Below are 20,679 nucleotides of genomic sequence, written 5' to 3'. Positions count from 1 at the left end.
ATGGACCGACACTGATGAATGATTCTAAACTTAGCTGTTTCAGTCACTATGGATTGATTAACGTGGACCCCGACTTAAACAACTCAACGGGTGTTACCATTTAGTGGTCAATTGTACGGAATATGTACTGTACTGTGCAATCTACTAATAAAAGTCTCAATCAATCAATCAAACTATGGAAGCCCACAAGCAAACATAATATACGGTCGTTGTCTGTAGCCTGCTAACTAAAACATGGCGACAAAACAAAACAAATACAAATTTTTTTGTCACTTTTGTTCGATTAATTTACTTTGTGGAACGATGGATCTAATTAAAAATGGTCAATCTGTTGCCCTGCTGCATACAAAAAGGGTGGTCTTGTCATCTTACGTCATCCTACAAGAACCAGGAAGTAGCCTGCTAGCCAACAAACGGACGACTAACAAAAAATTCCACCACAATTTTTTTCCTTTTTGTCCAAAGTACTTTTGTAGTTTTCACATTTGCAATATGACGAAAACATTCCCCGAACCGCAGACTTTTTACATCATCCTCCTTCAACCAGGAAATAGCCTGCTAGCTAACAAACGGACGACTAACAGAAACAAAACATAAAATACATTCCACCACAATTGTTTTCCCATTTGTCCAAAGTACTTTTGTATTTTTCACGTTTGCAATATGACGAAAACTTTCTCCGAACCCCAGACTTTGTACATCATCCTCCTTCAACCAGGAATTAGTCTGCTAGCTAACAAACGGACGACTGACAGAAACAAAACAAAAAATACATTCCACCAAAAATGTTTTCCCTTTTGTCCAAAGTACTTTTGTAGTTTTCACATTTGTAATATGATAAAAACTTTCTCCGAACCCCAGACTTTTTACATCATCCACCTTGAACTAAGAAGTAGCATGCTAGCTCACAAACGCACGACTGACAGAAACAAAACAAAAAATTAATTCCACCACATTTGTTTTCCCTTTTGTCCGAATTACTTTTGTAGTTTTCACATTTGCAATATGATGAAAACTTTCTCCGAAGTCCAGACTTTTTACATCATCCTCCTTCAACCAGGAAGTAGCCTGCTAGCTAACAAGCGGACGACTGACAGAAAGAAAACAAAACATACATTACACAACAATTTTCCCCTCTTTTGTCCAAAGTACTTTTGTAGTTTTCACATTTGCAATATGACGAAAACATTCCCTGAACTATAGACTTTTTACATCATCCACCTTGAACTAGGAAGTAGCCTGCTAGCTAACAAACGGACGACTGATAGAAACAAAACAAAAAATACATTCCACCACAATTTTTTCCCCTTTTGTCCAAAGTACTTTTGTAGTTTTCACATTTGCAATATGACGAAACATTCCCCGAACCCCGGACTTTTTACATCATCCTCCTTGAACCAGGAAGTAGCCTGCTAGCTAACAAATGGACGACTAACAGAAACAAAACAAAAAATAAATTCCACCACAAATTTTTTCCCTTTTGTCCAAAGTACTTTTGTAGTTTTCACATTTGCAATATGACGAAAACTTTCTCCGAACCCCAGACTTTGTACATCATCCTCCTTGAACCAGGAATTAGTCTGCTAGCTAACAAACGGACGACTGACAGAAACAAAACTAAAAATACATTCCACCAAAAAATGTTTTCCCTTTTGTCCAAAGTACTTTTGTAGTTTTCACATTTGCAATATGATAAAAACTTTCTCCGAACCCCAGACTTTTTACATCATCCACCTTGAACTAGGAAGTAGCCTGCTAGCTAACAAACGCACGACTGACAGAAACAAAACTAAAAATACATTCCACCAAAAAATGTTTTCCCTTTTGTCCAAAGTACTTTTGTAGTTTTCACATTTGCAATATGATGAAAACTTTCTCCGAACTCCAGACTTTTTACATCATCCTCCTTCAACCAGGAAGTAGCCTGCTAGCTAACAAGCGGACGACTGACAGAAACAAAACAAAACATACATTACACAACAATTTCCCCCCCCTTTTGTCCAAAGTACTTTTGTAGTTTTCACATTTGCAATATGACGAAAACATTCCCTGAACTATAGACTTTTTACATTATCCACCTTGAACTAGGAAGTAGCCTGCTAGCTAACAAACGGACGACTGACAGAAACAAAACAAAAAATACATTCCACCACAATTTTGTTCCCTTTTGTCCAAAGTACTTTTGTAGTTTTCACATTTGCAATATGACGAAAACTTTCTCCGAACCCCAGACTTTGTACATCATCCTCCTTGAACCAGGAAGTCGCCTGCTAGCTAACAAATGGACGACTAACAGAAACAAAACAAAAAATACATTCCACCAAAAAATGTTTTCTCTTTTGTCCAAAGTACTTTTGTAGTTTTCACATTTGCAATATGACGAAACAGTCCCCTAACCCCAGACTTTGTACATCATCCTCCTTCAACCAGGAAGTAGCTTACTAGCTAACAAACGGACGCCTAACAGAAACAAAACAAAAAATACATTCCACCACAATTTCTTTCCCTTTTGTCCAAAGTACTTTTGTAGTTTTGACATTTTCAATATGACGAAAACATTCCCCTAATCCCAGACTTTTTACATCATCCTCCTTGAACCAGGAAGTAGCCTGCTAGCTAACAAACGGACGGCTAACAGAAAAAAAACAAAAAATACATTACACCACAATTTTTTCCCTTTTGTCCAAAGTACTTTTGTAGTTTTTACATTTGCAATATGATGAAAACTTTCTCGGAACCCCAGACTTTTTACATAATCCTCTTTCAACCAGGAAGTAGCCTGCTAGCTAACAAACGGACTACTAACAGAAACAAAACAAAAAATTAATTCCACCACATTTGTTTTCCCTTTTGTCCAAAGTACTTTTGTAGTTTTCATATTTGCAATATGATAAAAACTTTCTCCGAACCCCAGACTTTTTACATCATCCACCTTGAACTAGGAAGTAGCCTGCTAGCTAACAAACGCACGACTGACAGAAACAAAACAAAAAATTAATTCCACCACATTTGTTTTCTCTTTTGTCCGAATTACTTTTGTAGTTTTCACATTTGCAATATGATGAAAACTTTCTCCGAACTCCAGACTTTTTACATCATCCTCCTTCAACCAGGAAGTAGCCTGCTAGCTAACAAGCGGACGACTGACAGAAACAAAACAAAACATACATTACACAACAATTTCCCCCTCTTTTTGTCCAAAGTACTTTTGTAGTTTTCACATTTGCAATATGACGAAAACATTCTCTGAACTATAGACTTTTTACATCATCCACCTTGAACTAGGAAGTAGCCTGCTAGCTAACAAACGGACGCCTAACAGAAACAAAACTAAAAATACATTCTACGCAAAAATGTTTTCTCTTTTGTCCAAAGTACTTTTGTAGTTTTCACATTTGCAATATGACGAAAACATTCCCCTAACCCCAGACTTTGTACATCATCCTCCTTCAACCAGGAAGTAGCTTACTAGCTAACAAACTGACGCCTAACAGAAACAAAACAAAAAATACATTCCACCAAAAAATGTTTTCCCTTTTGTCCAAATTACTTTTGTAGTTTTGACATTTGCAATATGACAAAACATTCCCCTAACCACAGACTTTTGACATCATCCTCCTTCAACCAGGAAGTAGCCTGCTAGCTAGCAAACGGACGCCTAACAGAAACAAAACAAAAAATACATTCCACCACAATTTTTTTCCCTTTTTTCCAAAGTACTTTTGTAGTTTTGACATTTTCAATATGACGAAAACATTCCCCTAATCCCAGACTTTTTACATCATCCTCCTTGAACCAGGAAGTAGCCTGCTAGCTAACAAACGGACGGCTAACAGACAAAAAACAAAAAATACATTCCACCACAATTTTTTCCCTTTTGTCCAAAGTACTTTTGTAGTTTTGACATTTTCAATATGACGAAAACATTCCCCTAATCCCAGACTTTTTACATCATCCTCCTTGAACCAGGAAGTAGCCTGCTAGCTAACAAACGGACGGCTAACAGAAAAAAAAACAAAAAATACATTCCACCACAATTTTTTCCCTTTTGTCCAAAGTACTTTTGTAGTTTTTACATTTGCAATATGATGAAAACTTTCTCCGAACCCCAGACTTTTTACATAATCCTCTTTCAACCAGGAAGTAGCCTGCTAGCTAACAAACGGACGACTAACAGAAACAAAACAAAAAATTAATTCCACCACATTTGTTTTACCTTTTGTCCGAATTACTTTTGTAGTTTTCACATTTGCAATATGATGAAAACTTTCTCCGAACTCCAGACTTTTTACATCATCCTCCTTCAACCAGGAAGTAGCCTGCTAGCTAACAAGCGGACGACTGACAGAAACAAAACAAAACATACATTACACAACAATTTTTTTCCCCCTTTTGTCCAAAGTACTTTTGTAGTTTTCACATTTGCAATATGACGAAACATTCCCCGAACCCCGGACTTTTTACATCATCCTCCTTGAACCAGGAAGTAGCCTGCTAGCTAACAAATGGACGACTAACAGAAACAAAACAAAAAATAAATTCCACCACAATTTTTTTCCCTTTTGACCAAAGTACTTTTGTAGTTTTCACATTTGCAATATGACGAAAACTTTCTCCGAACCCCAGACTTTGTACATCATCCTCCTTGAACCAGGAATTAGTCTGCTAGCTGACAAACGGACGACTGACAGAAACAAAACTAAAAATACATTCCACCAAAAAATGTTTTCCCTTTTGTCCAAAGTACTTTTGTAGTTTTCACATTTGCAATATGATAAAAACTTTCTCCGAACCCCAGACTTTTTACATCATCCACCTTGAACTAGGAAGTAGCCTGCTAGCTAACAAACGCACGACTGACAGAAACAAAACTAAAAATACATTCCACCAAAAAATGTTTTCCCTTTTGTCCAAAGTACTTTTGTAGTTTTCACATTTGCAATATGATGAAAACTTTCTCCGAACTCCAGACTTTTTACATCATCCTCCTTCAACCAGGAAGTAGCCTGCTAGCTAACAAGCGGACGACTGACAGAAACAAAACAAAACATACATTACACAACAATTTCCCCCCCCTTTTGTCCAAAGTACTTTTGTAGTTTTCACATTTGCAATATGACGAAAACAATCCCTGATCTATAGACTTTTTACATCATCCACCTTGAACTAGGAAGTAGCCTGCTAGCTAACAAACGGACGACTGACAGAAACAAAACAAAAAATACATTCCACCACAATTTTTTCCCCTTTTGTCCAAAGTACTTTTGTAGTTTTCACATTTGCAATATGACGAAAACTTTCTCCGAACCCCAGACTTTGTACATCATCCTCCTTGAACCAGGAAGTCGCCTGCTAGCTAACAAATGGACGACTAACAGAAACAAAACAAAAAATACATTCCACCAAAAAATGTTTTCTCTTTTGTCCAAAGTACTTTTGTAGTTTTCACATTTGCAATATGACGAAACAGTCCCCTAACCCCAGACTTTGTACATCATCCTCCTTCAACCAGGAAGTAGCCTGCTAGCTAACAAGCGGACGACTGACAGAAAGAAAACAAAACATACATTCCACCAAAAAATGTTTTCCCTTTTGTCCAAAGTACATTTGTAGTTTTGACATTTGCAATATGACGAAAACATTCCCCTAATCCCAGACTTTTTACATCATCCTCCTTGAACCAGGAAGTCGCCTGCTAGCTAACAAATGGACGACTAACAGAAACAAAACAAAAAATACATTCCACCAAAAAATGTTTTCCCTTTTGTCCAAAGTACTTTTGTAGTTTTCACATTTGCAATATGACGAAAACATTCCCCTAACCCCAGACTTTTTACATCATCCTCCTTCAACCAGGAAATAGCCTGCTAGCTAACAAACGGACGACTGACAGAAACAAAACAAAAAATACATTCCACCAAAAAATGTTTTCCCTTTTGTCCAAAGTACTTTTGTAGTTTTGACATTTGCAATATGACGAAAACATTCCCCTAATCCCAGACTTTTTACATCATCCTCCTTCAACCAGGAAGTAGCCTGCTAGCTAACAAACGGACGACTGACAGAAACAAAACAAAAAATACATTCCACCACATTTGTTTTCCCTTTTGTCCGAATTACTTTTGTAGTTTTCACATTTGCAATATGATGAAAACTTTCTCCGAACTCCAGATTTTTTACATCATCCTCCTTGAACCAGGAAGTAGCCTGCTAGCTAACAAACGGACGACTGACAGAAACAAAACAAAAAATAAACTTCCCCAAAAAAGGTTTTCCCTTTTGTCCAAAGTACTTTTGTAGTTTTCACATTTGTAATATGACGAAACATTCCCCGAACCCCGGACTTTTTACAACATCCACCTTGAACCAGGAAGTCGCCTGCTAGCTAACAAATGGACGACTAACAGAAACGAAACAAAAAATACATTCCACCCAAAAATGTTCTCCCTTTTGTCCAAAGTACTTTTGTAGTTTTCACATTTGCAATATGACAAAAACATTCCCCGAACCCCAGACTTTTTACATCATCCACCTTGAACTAGGAAGTAGCCTGCTAGCTAACAAACGGACGACTGACAGAAACAAAACAAAAAATACATTCCACCACAATTTCTTTCCCTTTTATCCAAAGTACTTTTGTAGTTTTCACATTTGCAATATGACGAAACATTCCCCTAACCCCGGACTTTTTACAACATCCACCTTGAACCAGGAAGTAGAATCAGAATCAGAATCAGAATCAGCTTTATTGTCATTACGCAAGGTAACGAGATTGAGGCCATTCCATACAGTGCGATGTGTGCATGCTAGAAAAACAATGTGCAAATATATAAAAATATAAAAAATGTAGAAGTGCAATGAATATGGTGTGAAATGAATATATACATGAAAAAAACAAAAACAAAACAAAAACAGGGTGGTTGGTGGAATGGGTTATTGCACCGAAGAGAAGGCAGTTATGAGGGACAATGGGGCAGTCCGTTCAGGATGGTTATGGCCCTGGGGAAGAAGCTGTTCTTTAGCCTGTTTGTTTTGGTTTTAATGCACCTGTAGCGCTTCCCAGAGGGCAGCAGGTGGAACAGGTCAGAGCCAGGGTGGGTGCTGTCCTTGATGATGGCACTGGCTCTGTTGAGGCAGCGGGAGGTGTAGAATGTATTTTTAGTTTTGTTTCTGTTAGGCGTCCGTTTGATAGCTAGCAGGCTACTTCCTGGTTCAAGAAGGATGATGTAAAAAGTCTGGGATTAGGGGAATGTTTTCGTCATATTGCAAATGTCAAAACTACAAAAGTAGCCTGCTAGCTAACAAATGGACGACTAACAGAAACAAAATCAAAAATACATTCCACCAAAAAATGTTTTCCCTTTTGTCCAAATTACTTTTGTAGTTTTCACATTTACAATATGACAAAAAAATGGTACAATCTCACCATTTTACACCATCCTCCTTGAACCAGGAAGTAGTAGTAGCCTGTTAGCAAACAGATGACTATTAAAAATCTACTAAAAAAACACCACATCCCACCACAATTGTTTCTATTTTTGTTCAGTAGTTTTGATATTTGCGATAAAACAAAAACATTCCCCTTACCCCAAACACATCGTGCCATTTTACATCATTTTCCTTGAACTCAACTGGCCTGCTAGCTACTAGCTAACAAATGCAAAACAAACAAAAAAATGACGTGCCACAAATGTTTCCACTTTTGTTTGATAACTTCCAATTTGAGACTTGTGATATGACCGAAACATTCCCCTTGACTCAGATTTAAAACAAAGGTTTACATACAGACCACAAGGAAGTGTTTTAAATGTAGAAAAAAATCCTAATGTGACCCCTTTGATGCGCCTTATAATCCGGTGCGCCTTTTGTATGGAAAAAAGACCTGAATAGATCTGCTTGTCTGCAGTGCGCATTATAATCCTGTCCAGAAAATACGGTAGTTAAAACAGCGCCTTGTTTTTAATGAATACTTAGGCCTACTTTGCTACGGTATTCTAATGTTGCTTATTATGGTTGTTCTCTGAGGTGGTACTTGGTGAAAAAAGTCTGCGAACCACCGCTTTAGGTTTTTCGGTTGTAAAAAAAATGGTCGTCTTTGGCTTCTCCCCGTGACTGCGTGGGTTCCCTCCGGATACTCCGGCTTCCTCCCACCTCCAAAGTAGGGATGTCCGATAATATCTGACTGCCGATATTATCGGCCGATAAGTGCTTTACCGATAAGTACCTACTCAGTGGCCTAGTGGTTAGAGTGTCCGTCCTGAGATCACTAGGTTGTGAGTTCAAACCCCGGCCGAGTCATACCAAAGACTATAAAAATGGGACCCATTACCTCCCTGCTTGGCACTCAGCATCAAGGGTTGGAATTGGGGGTTAAATCACCAAAATGATTCCCGGGCGCGGCCACCGCTGCTGCCCACTGCTCCCCTCACCTCCCAGGGGGTGATCAAGGGTGATGGGTCAAATGCAGAGAATAATTTCGCCACACCTAGTGTGTGTGTGACAATCATTGGTACTTTAACTTTAACTTTAACTTTTTAAAATGTAATATCGGAAATTATCGGTATCAGTTTCATAATTATCGGTATCGGTTTCAAAAAGTAAAATGTATGGCTTTTTAAAACGTCGCTGTACGGAGTGGTACATGGACATAGGGAGAAGTACAGAGCGCCAATAAACCTTAAAGCAGGGGTTAGGGAACCTATGGCTCTAGAGCCAGATGTGGCTCTTTTGATGACTACATCTGGCTCTCAGATTAATCTTAGCTAACATTGCTTAACACAATAAGTAATGAATAATTCCGCTGGTAATCACAGTGTTAAAAATAACGTTCAAAATATAAAACATTCTCATGCATTTTAATCCATCCATCCTTTTTCTACCGCACCTGTTCAAGAAGTCGCATTAATGATAAGAAGTATTTTATTCATTATTAGTTAGCTTCAGAATAAAAATGTTATTAAAAAGAATAACAGACGTGTTATACTCTAATGTTGGTCTTACTTAAAAATGCACACATTTAGTTGTGTTCAGTGTTAAAAAATATTATATGGCTCTCACGGAAATACATTTTAAAATATTTGGCTTCCATGGCTCTCTCAGCCAAAAAGGTTCCCGACCCCTGGCTTAAAGGCACTGCCTTTGCGTGCCGGCCCAGTCACATAATATCTACGGCTTTTCACACACACAAGTGAATGCAAGGCATACTTGGTCAACAGCCATACAGGTCACACTGAGGGTGGCCGTATAAACAACTTCAACACTGTTACAAATATGCGCCACACTGTGAACCCACACCAAACAAGAATGACCAACACATTTCGGGAGAACATCCACCCCGTAACACAACATAAACACAACAGAACAAATACCCAGAACCCCTTGCAGCACTAACTCTTCCTGGATGCTACAATATAAACCCTCCCGCACCCGCTAATATGACTCCTTTAACCTCTTAAGGCCCAAGCTGTTTGTTTACATGCTTTTTTTTTTTTTTTTTTTTTTTTGCTAATTGGGCTTATTGGACCCTAATTAGAATAAAAACTAAAAATCATCTTTTGATATGATGGACTTAGTCCATAAGTACACAAATGTGTACTTCATGTGTAGGTACATGCTAATTTTTATTTTTACACTTTTTTTCCCCAAATTCCATTGTATGTTATACTCTTCTGACACCACCAGATGGCAGTATAAGTGTCCACATAAGCGGCCATAAGACCCCAATTCAGTAGTGTACACAATTTTGGAAATAAGAGCTAAAAGGTGCTGTCCACGCATGTGGCCACTAAGCCTTTAGTTAATGCACCGTATAATCCGGTGCGCCTTTTGTACGGAAAAAAGACCTGAATAGACCCGCTCGTCGGCAGTGCGCCTTATAATCCAGTGCGCCCTATGGTCCAGAAAATGTGAAGTGAAGTGAAGTGAATTATATTTATATAGCGCTTTTTCTCTAGTGACTCAAAGCACTTTTACATAGTGAAACCCAATATCTAAGTTACATTTAAACGGTAGTTAAAACCACGCCTTGTTTTTTAATGAATACTTTGGCCTACTTTGCTATGGTATTCTAATGTTGCTTATTATGGTTGTTCTCTGAGGTGGTACTTGGTGAAAAAAGTTTGAGAACCACCGCTTTAGGTTTTTCGGTTGTAAAAAAATGGTCGTCTTTGGCTTCTCCCCGTGACTGCGTGGGTTCCCTCCGGATATTCCGGCTTCCTCCCACCTCCAAAGTAGGGATGTCCGATAATATCGGACTGCCGATATTATCGGCCGATAAGTCCTTTAAAATGTAATATCGGAAATGATCGGTATCAGTTTCAGAATTATCGGTATCGGTTTCAAAAAGTAAAATGTATGACTTTTTAAAACGCCGCTGTGTACACGGACGTAGGGAGAAGTACAGAGCGCCAATAAACCTTAAAGGCACTGACTTTGCGTGCCGGCCCAGTCACATAATATCTACGGCTTTTCACACACGCAAGTGAATGCAAAGCATACTTTGTCAACAGCCATACAGGTCACACTGAGGGTGGCCGTATGAACAACTTCAACACTGTTACAAATATGCGCCACACTGTGAACCCACACCAAACAAGAATGACAAACACATTTCGGGAGAACATCCGCACCATAACACAACATAAACACAACAGAACAAATACCCAGAACCCCTTGCAGCACCAACTCATCCGGGACGCTACAATATACACCCCCCGCCAACCCCTCAACCCCGCCCACCTCAACCTCCTCATGCTCTCTCAGGGAGAGCATGTCCCAAATTCCAAGCTGCTGTTTTGAGGCATGTTAAAAAAAAAAAATGCACTTTGTGACTTCAATAATAGATATGGCAGTGCCATGTTGGCATTTTTTTTTCCATAACTTGAGTTGATTTATTTTGGAAAACCTTGTTACATTGTTTAATGCATCCAGCGGGGCATCACAATAATAATGAATAATGTAAACTCACTACACCGGTTTGTTTTAGTGCTTTCATGGCAAATTTACTGACAGATATAAGTAAGAACTTCACACTACTTTATATTAGAAATGGCAACAGCGGAGGATGAATGTCCCATAACAAGAAGATAGAGAAAAAGAAGAAGCTTATCAACTACGGTGTCGGCACGGACTACAAAGGCGGACGTGCGCACATTTTTCATAATATTGCAAAACAAAACGCCAGATAATATGCCTTACCTTATACACACGCCATAATAATACTCCTATGTTGAAGCACAGTACAATCCATCAAGCGGTGCGGCTTCATAGCTTACCAAAGTCATACTAAAACATTTTGATAGATTTTTGAGCGTCGTGTGTAATGTTCTATATTTTCAATGGAACATATCAAATGTTGGTGTTGTTTACTTGAGTCATATTGCAGTCTACACGTATCTCTTATGTGTGACTGCCATCAGATGGCAGTCAACATGTATATCTTATGTGTGACTGACATCTACTGGTCACACTTATCATTACACCATCCATCCATCCATTTACTACCGCTTGTCCCTTTCGGGGTCGCAGGGTGTGCTGGAGCCTATCTCAGCTGCATTCGGGCGGAAGGCGGGGTACACCCTGGACAAGTCGCCACCTCATCACAGGGCCAACACAGATGTACCAAATAAAATAGCTCGGTAAGGTCGGTAAGCACAACCAAAATGATTCCGTACATTAGGCACACTGGGATATAAGGCGCACTGTCGAGTTTTGAGAAATGAAAGGATTTCAAGTGCGCCTTATAGTCCGAAAAATACCGTCTTTTTTTTTATGTAAACCAAAACCTCAGAAACAATTTTCTTTCAATAGAACAAAAATAGTGTTCGAAGAAATTCTACAAAAAAATTAAAATTTTGTGATCAGTGAAGGAAAAAAAAAAACCTTAATCTTTGTTGTTCATTGGCTATACAGAGAAAATAAAATACCAATGGAAAAATAATGTTGTAGTTGTTGAAAGAAAATTTACAAAATGTTTTAATTTTGTTACCACAAATAAAAAAAACTGTCAAGATCCGTTGAAATTGATTGATTGAAACTTTTATTAGTAGATTGCACAGTACAGTACATATTCCGTACAATTGACCACTAAATGGTAACACCCCAATAAGTTTTTCAACTTGTTTAAGTCGGGGTCCACGTTAATCAATTCATGGTAAAGTTACATTGTTTAATGCATCCAGCGGGGCATCAAAACAAAATTAGGCATAATAATGTGTTAATTCCACGACTGTATATATCGGTATCGGTAATTAAGAGTTGGACAATATCGGAATATCGGCAAAAAAGCCATTATCGGACATCCCACCTCCAAAGACATGCACCTGGGGATAGGTTGATTGGCAACACTAAATTGGCCCTAGTGTGTGAATGTGAGTGTGAATGTTGTCTGTCTGTTGGCCCTGTGATGAGGAGGCGACTTGTCCAGGGTGTACCCCGTTTACTGCCTGAATGCAGCAGGGATAGGCTCCAGCACCCGCAGTAGAAAATGGATGGATGTCTTGCTAACGGCAAACATGCATAAAACAAACATGGCGACTCGACATCCTGTTTAATCTGTACACATCTTGTTAATTAGTGGCAAATAGGCAAGCGTGGTGTAAATCTATCATGGGGGAGGACCGGGGTGCAGGTGATGCTGATGGAGCCTTCTAATGAACGCCCCCGCCAGTCTTGGATCATTTTGAATGAAATGAGTGCAAATGTGGCCCATCCCCCCCTCGCCACGACCCTCGCTCGGCCTTTGCCAACTGCCAGACTGGTGTTCACCCACACTGCCGCCCATCTGCGGGGGCACGGCCCCGACCGCCATTATCACATCACCACTGCGCTCGCGTCGTGATTGATAAAGTCGGGCTATTTGTGCGTCCATAATCACATTTCTCCACATGGAGCCTCAAAAGTTGAGCGGGGAAAGTGAGAAGGACTTTTTCCCTCCTCCATTGTGGGCGTCCGTTTCTCATGACTTAATCATGGCCGCCTCCCCTTTTGTGTTTGTGTTGTGCCATCTGTCATCTTGAGAGGCCAATGAGCCAGCTGCCCCCCGTGAGTGTGATGGTGCCCAATCACAAACGTGCACACACACACACACACACACACACACACACACACACACACACACACTTGCTTTCAGAGTGGCATCTGTGTGGGAGAAAAACACCCTGCAAAAAGTTAATTAGGAGGCTTTTTGTTGCTGATTGACAGCTGATAAGATGATGTAACAGGTTGTTGGACCACAGTCGCTAAGCAGAGCCCCCTACCCCTCCAGTGATGGCACAGCTGGGGGGAGGGGGGGTGCAAATACAAAAAGAGCTAACTAACTAACCTCTTGGAAGAAAATGAGCTCCTGTATTCAATCTTTTGGCACTCTGGAGTTAGACCCAGGATGGTCCTATAACACGCCCCCTCCTCACAACCCTCCCCAATAATGGACGCAATTAGCATGATAAAGCATTTGCTTTAATTTGATGGAGCCATTCCAGCCTGATGTTAAAATATTTTTTTTTTTTTAAATCTGTTTTGCAGGTCCAAATGTGGACTGTTTTGTTTCTCAATATATGCTTTGTTTTTTATTTTGTATGATCCAATGTATGAATCAATTTAAGTGGATCCCGACTTAAACAAGTTGAAAAACGTATTCGGGTGTTACCATTTAGTGGTCAATTGTACGGAATATGCACTGTACTGTGCAATCTACTAATAAAAGTTTCAATCAATCAATCAATCAATCCCTCCCTGTCGCATTTATGTGTACACTTTTTACTAGAGATGTCCGATAATGGCTTTTTTTTGCCAATATCCGATATTCCGATATTGTCCAACTCTTAAATACCAATTCCGATATCAACCGATACTGATACATACAGTCGTTGAATTAACACATTATAATGCCTAATTTTGTTGTGATGCCCCGCTGGATGCATTAAACAATGTAACAAGGTTTTCCAAAATAAATCGACTCAAGTTATGGAAAAAAATGCCAACATGGCACTGCCATATTTATTATTGAAGTCACAAAGTGCATTATTTTTTTTAACATGCCTCAAAACAGCAGCTTGGGAATTTGGGACATGCTCTCCCTGAGAGAGCATGAGGAGGTTGAGGTGGGCGGGGTTGGGGGGGGGGGGGGGGGGGGGGCGGGGTTTGGGTAAGGGGTAACGGGGGGTGTATATTGTAGCGTCCCGGAAGAGTTAGTGCTGCAAGGGGTTCTGGGTATTTGTTCTGTTGTGTTTATGTTGTGTTACGGTGCGGATGTTCTCCCGAAATGTGTTTGTCATTCTTGTTTGGTGTGGGTTCACAGTGTGGCGCATATTTCTAACAGTGTTAAAGTTATTTATACGGGCACCCTCAGTGTAACCTGTATCGCTGTTGATCAAGTATGCGTTTGCATTCCTGTGTGTGTTTATACAGAAGCCGCACATATCTTGTGACTGGGCCGGTACGTTGTTAGAATGGATGAAAAGCGGACGTGACGACAGCTCGTAGAGGACGTTAAATGCAGTGCCTTTAAGGCACGCCCCCAAAACTGTGGTCCGGGCGCATTTTGAGATATAATGACTGATGAACACCTTTGTTCGATAATGAAGGTTGCCTCAGCTCAAAGCCTGAGCCCCGACATTAATGAACTAGCATCCAAGAAAAGATGGCAGGCATCTGGCTTGGGCACATCAGATTAAATCAGTGTGTTGCAAACTGAGCAGTTTAAAGTCCTGAATAGTTGGTTTATTCATTGTTATTTTATTTTCAAATTTATTAGCCTGTGGAAAAAGTTAATGTTGATATTTACCTCAGAAGGCTGCAAATAGAAAAGAGGTATTCATCCATCCATCCATTTTCTACCGCTTATTCCCTTTGGGGTCGCGGGGGGCGCTGGAGCCTATCTCAGCTACAATCGGGCGGAAGGCGGGGTACACCCTGGATAAGTCGCCACCTCATAGCAGGGCCAACACAGATAGACAGACAACATTCACACTCACAGCCACACACTAGGGCCAATTCAATTTTTATTTAAATTGTATTTTATATGCCATTGATATTTTTTAATTATTATTATTATTATTTGAAACTCGATTTTGCATGTCACTATAAAGTTATACAAGCCTTGCTTGTTCAATATTCAATGCAAAACTTGTTTGGGTCTCTATTAAAAGGTTAATTTGTTCAACCTTGGCCCGCGGCTTTGTTCAGTTTTAAATTTTGGCTCACTCTGTATTTGAGTTTGACACCCCTGATGTAAAGGATATCCCCACATGGGCTCAGGAACACTTCAGAAAACCACTTTCAGTAACTACAGTTGGTCTACATCTGTAAGTGCAAGTTTAACTACTATGCAAAGCGAAAGCCATTTATCAACAACACCCAGAAACGCCGTCGGCTTCGCTGGGCCCGAGCTCATCTAAGATGGACTGATGCAAAGTGGAAAAGGGTTCTGTGTTCTGACGAGTCCACATTTCAAATTGTTTTTGGAAACTGTGGACGTCGTGTCCTCCGGAACAAAGAGGAAAAGAACCATCCGGATTGTTATAAGCGCAAAGTTGAAAATCCAGCATCTGTGATGGTATGGGGGTGTATTAGTGCCCAAGACATGGGTAACTTACACATTTCTGAAGGCACCATTAATGCTGAAAGGTACATACAGGTTTTGGAACAACATATGTTGCCGTCCAAGCAACGTTATCATGGACGCCCCTGCTTATTTCAACAAGACAATGCCAAGCCACGTGTTACCACATTTAGAACCTTTATTTAACCAGATAAGAAACCCATTGAGATCAAGATGTCTTTCACAAGGGTGACCTGGCCAAAAGGTCAACAGCACTTGTCACAGAGCAGTTTCCAAAAAGTAATACATTAAGACATACATTTTTAACAGTTAAAACATGCAAATTGTGAGAGCGTAATGCATAAGAGCTGCTTTTTTCTTTGTAACATAGTACACAAAGTATGGAGGCATTAAACCTAAAAGAGCCTTGTAAATGATAGTCAGCCAACGTGTGTATCTGTGTGCACTCAATGAGGAGAAGTCTGACTTCATACACAGGTGACAGTGGTGGGTGAGACTAGGACAGTCAGTAACAAACCTTAGTGCCGAGTGGAAAACAGTGTCCAAGGACTGGAGGCATTTAGATGAAGCACTAAAATAAAGCACGTCTCCATAATCAATTACGAGCAAAATCTGTCATTTTTTCTTTACCATGAATTGATTAATGTGGACCCCGACTTAAACAAGTTGAAAAACTTATTCGGGTGTTACCATTTAGTGGTCAATTGTACGGAATATGCACTGTACTGTGCAATCTACTAATACAAGTCTCAATCAATCAATCAATCAAAAAGTCACCAATTTCTTTATGACTTTAAGAGAGAAGCAGTTTTTATTTCTAATAAAGAAACCAAGCTTTACCCTAAGCTTAGAGACCAAGTTGTTAATAAGGGCTTTAAATGAAAGCTCCTGATCAAGAGTAAAACCCAAGTACTTGTAATTTAAGACCTGCTCTATAGGGTTGAAAATGTGTCGCGCATTATGAAGCCTAAAATACCACAACGGACTGTTGAACAACTTAAGCTGTACATCAAGCAAGAATGGGAAAGAATTCCACCTGAGAAGCTTAAAAAATTGGTCTCCTCCGTTTAATCAATGTTTACTTACAAACCCCGTTTCCATATGAGTTGGGAAATTGTGTTAGATGTAAATATAAACGGAATACAATGATTTGCAATTCATTTTCAACCCATATTCAATTGAATGCACTACAAAGACAAGATATTTGATGTTCAAACTCATAAACTTTTTTTTTTTTTGTGCAAATAATAATTAACTTAGAATTTCATGGCTGCAACACGTGCCAAAGTAGTTGGGAGAGGGCATGTTCACCACTGTGTTACATGGCCTTTCCTTTTAACAACACTCTGTAAACATTTGGGAACTGAAGAGACACATTTTTTAAGCTTCTCAGGTGGAATTCTTTCCCATTCTTGCTTGATGTACAGCTTAAGTTGTTCAACAGTCCGGAGTCTCCGTTGTGGTATTTTAGGCTTCATAATGCGCCACACATTTTCAATGGGAGACAGGTCTGGACTACAGGCAGGCCAGTCTAGTACCCGCACTCTTTTACTATGAAGCCACGTTGATGTAACACGTGGCTTGGCATTGTCTTGCTGAAATAAGCAGGGGCGTCCATGGTAACGTTGCTTGGATGGCAACATATGTTGCTCCAAAACCTGTATGTACCTTTCAGCATTAATGGTGCCTTCACAGATGTGTAAGTTACCCATGCCTTGGGCACTAATACACCCCCATACCATCACAGATGCTGGCTTTTCAACTTTGCGCCTATAACAATCCGGATGGTTCTTTTCCTCTTTGGTCCGGAGGACACGACGTCCACAGTTTCCAAAAACAATTTGAAATGTGGACTCGTCAGACCAAAGAACACTTTTCCACTTTGCATCAGTCCATCTTAAATTAGCTCGGCCCAGCAAAGCCGACGGCGTTTCTGGGTGTTGTTGATAAACGGTTTTCGCCTTGCATAGGAGAGTTTTAACTTGCACTTACAGATGTAGCGACCAACTGTAGTTACTGACAGTGGGTTTCTGAAGTGTTCCTGAGCCCATGTGGGGATATCCTTTACACACTGATGTCGCTTGTTGATGCAGTACCGCCTGAGGGATCGAAGGTCACGGGCTTAGCTGCTTACGTGCAGTGATTTCTCCAGATTCTCTGAACCCTTTGACGATATTACGGACCGTAGATGGTGAAATCCCTAAATTCCTTGCAATAGCTGGTTGAGAAAGGTTTTTTTTAAACTGTTCAACAATTTGCTCACGCATTTGTTGACAAAGTGGTGCCCCTCGCCCCATCCTTGTTTGTGAATGACTGAGCATTTCATGGAATCTACTTTTATACCCAATCATGGCACCCACCTGTTCACAATTAGCCTGCACACCTGTGGGATGTTCCAAATAAGTGTTTGATGAGCATTCCTCAACTTTATCAGTATTTATTGCCACCTTTCCCAACTTCTTTGTCAGGTGTTGCTGGCATCAAATTCTAAAGTTAATGATTATTTACCCAAAAAAAATTTTTATTCAGTTTGAACATCAAATATGTTGTCTTTGTAGCATATTCAACTGAATATGGGTTGAAAATGATTTGCAAATCATTGTATTCCGTTTATATTTACATCTAACACAATTTCCCAACTCATATAGAAACAGGGTTTGTACATGTCTCCGTTATCCATAGGTTTATCTATAACCCATAAAGTAGGCAGGGACGGAGCTATTTCTCAGCGTGTGTTTATTCCAGCCGGCACGTAACAACATCCGGATTCTCATCATGCATTGCTTCAAAACTACGGCAAGTAGTAATGTCCAAAAACATAACAGAGACGAAGCAGAAGAACGAAGAAGAGACATGGCGACGACGAGTAAGAAGAAGAAGTATGCTTGCAAGTTCCAAAATGATTGGAAAAAATAATTTCAGTTCATCCAGAATAGCTCGAAAGGGGAAGGGGTATGCTGATATATAGAAGAAATACTCAATCAACCCAATCTCCCGAATTCGGAGGTCTCAAGGTTGGCAAGTATGCTTTGCAGTCAATTCAATTGAATATAAGTTGAAAAGGATTTGCAGATCATTGTATTATTTTTATTTACCATTTACACAACGTGCCAACTTCACTGGTTTGGGGTTTTGTACCTTTATTATTCACTGTTACAAGCGGCCCTCTGAGGGCAGCCATAACTGGGATCTCGGCCCTCGGTGAAAAGGAGTTTCACACCCCTGATGAACCTCCAGGAGGCATCAAGGTTTTAACGATGACGAAACGATTGCATTCTTTCTTTCTTACCATTGGGATAAAACGAAATAAACAACAGAAAATATAAACAAATGATTGTTATAATTGTTACTACATAAGAAAACATGTCGTTAAAACATTTTTATTAAATTGCTGAGGAGTTAAAACATCGCAGCAGAAAACAAAATGACTTATAATTAGAGATGTCCGATAATATCAGCCGATAAATGCGTTAAAATGTAATATCGGAAATTATTGGTATCGCTTTTTTTTTTAATTATCGGTATTGTTTTTTTTTTTTTTGTTTTATTCTATTAAATCAACATAAAAAACACAAGATATTAGTGCACCAACCCAAAAAACCTCCCTCCCCCATTTACACTCATTCACACAAAAGGGTTGTTTCTTTCTGTTATTAATATTCCAGTTCCTACATTATATATCAATATATATCAATACAGTCTGCAAGGGATACAGTCCGTAAGCACACATGATTGTGCGTGCTGCTGGTCCACTAATAGTACTAACCTTTAACAGTTAATTTGACTCATTTTCAATACATACGAGTTTCTATGTAACTGTTTTTATATTGTTTTACTTTCTTTTTTATTCAAGAACATTTTTTTAATTGATTTATCTTATTTTATTTTATTAATTTTTTTAAAAAGTACCTTATCTTCACCATACCTGGTTGTCCAAATTAGGCATAATAATGTGTTAATTCCACGACTGTATATATCGGTATCGGTTGATATCGGTATCGGTAATTAAAGAGTTGGACAATAACGGATATCGGCAAAAAGCCTTTATCGGACATCCCTACTTATAATCAATATTGAGCCTTTTATAAGATACGGAGCTTCCGGTTCACCGGAAAATTATGTTTTAACTGTCATTTTGTTGCAAAATAAATCCAGCACAAAAGTCAGTGCATTGAAAAATACGACACTACTGGCCACTGCATCAGGTTAAAAGATCTTGATAAAACAGAAGCAACCACATTTTTTCCCCATATAAACAGACTTTTTGATAGCTTAATTAGCTACATAATATCAGTAACAGCTTTGAAAGTGGTAGACGACCATGACCTGAAATATTTTATTAAAGATGTCCAACAAAACAATCAAGATCCAATAATATGAGATCAGTTAGAATTGTGGTTAAATCTATGGTAAAATGTCAATAACTTACCGTATTTTTCGGACCATAGGGCGCACCGGATTAAAAGTCGCACTGCCAATGAGCGGGTCTAGTCAGGTCTATTTTTATACAAAAGGCGCACCGGATTATAAGGCGCATTAAAGGGGTCATATTATGATTTTTTTTAAATGTAAAACACTTCCTTGTGGTCTACATAACATGCAATGGTGGTTACAGTATTTTTCGGACTATAAATCGCAGTTTTTTTTCATAGTTTGGCCGGGGGTGCGACTTATACTCAGGAGCGACTTATGTGTGAGATGATTAACACATTACCGTAAAATATCAAATAATATTATTTATCTCAATCACGGAAGAGACTAGAGCAGGGGTCGGCAACCCAAAATGTTGAAAGAGCCTTATTGGATCAAAAATACAAAAACAAATCTGTCTGGAGCCGCAAAAAATTAAAAGCCATATTACATACAGATAGTGTGTCATGAGATATAAATTTAATTAATATGACTTAAAGGAAACTAAATGAGCTCAAATATAGCTACAAATGAGGCATAATTATGCAATATGTACATATAGCTAGCCTAAATAGCATGTTAGCATCGATTAGCTCGCAGTCATGCAGTGACCAAATATGTCTGATTAGCACTCCAACAAGTCAATAACATCAACAAAACTCACCTTTGTGGATTCATGCACAACGTTAAAAGTTTGGTGGACAACATGA

Source organism: Nerophis lumbriciformis, linkage group LG11, assembly GCF_033978685.3.
Source record: "Nerophis lumbriciformis linkage group LG11, RoL_Nlum_v2.1, whole genome shotgun sequence".
NCBI lineage: Eukaryota > Metazoa > Chordata > Actinopteri > Syngnathiformes > Syngnathidae > Nerophis > Nerophis lumbriciformis.
The sequence above is the reverse complement of the archived record's forward strand: the minus strand, read 5'-3'. Positions refer to the sequence as shown.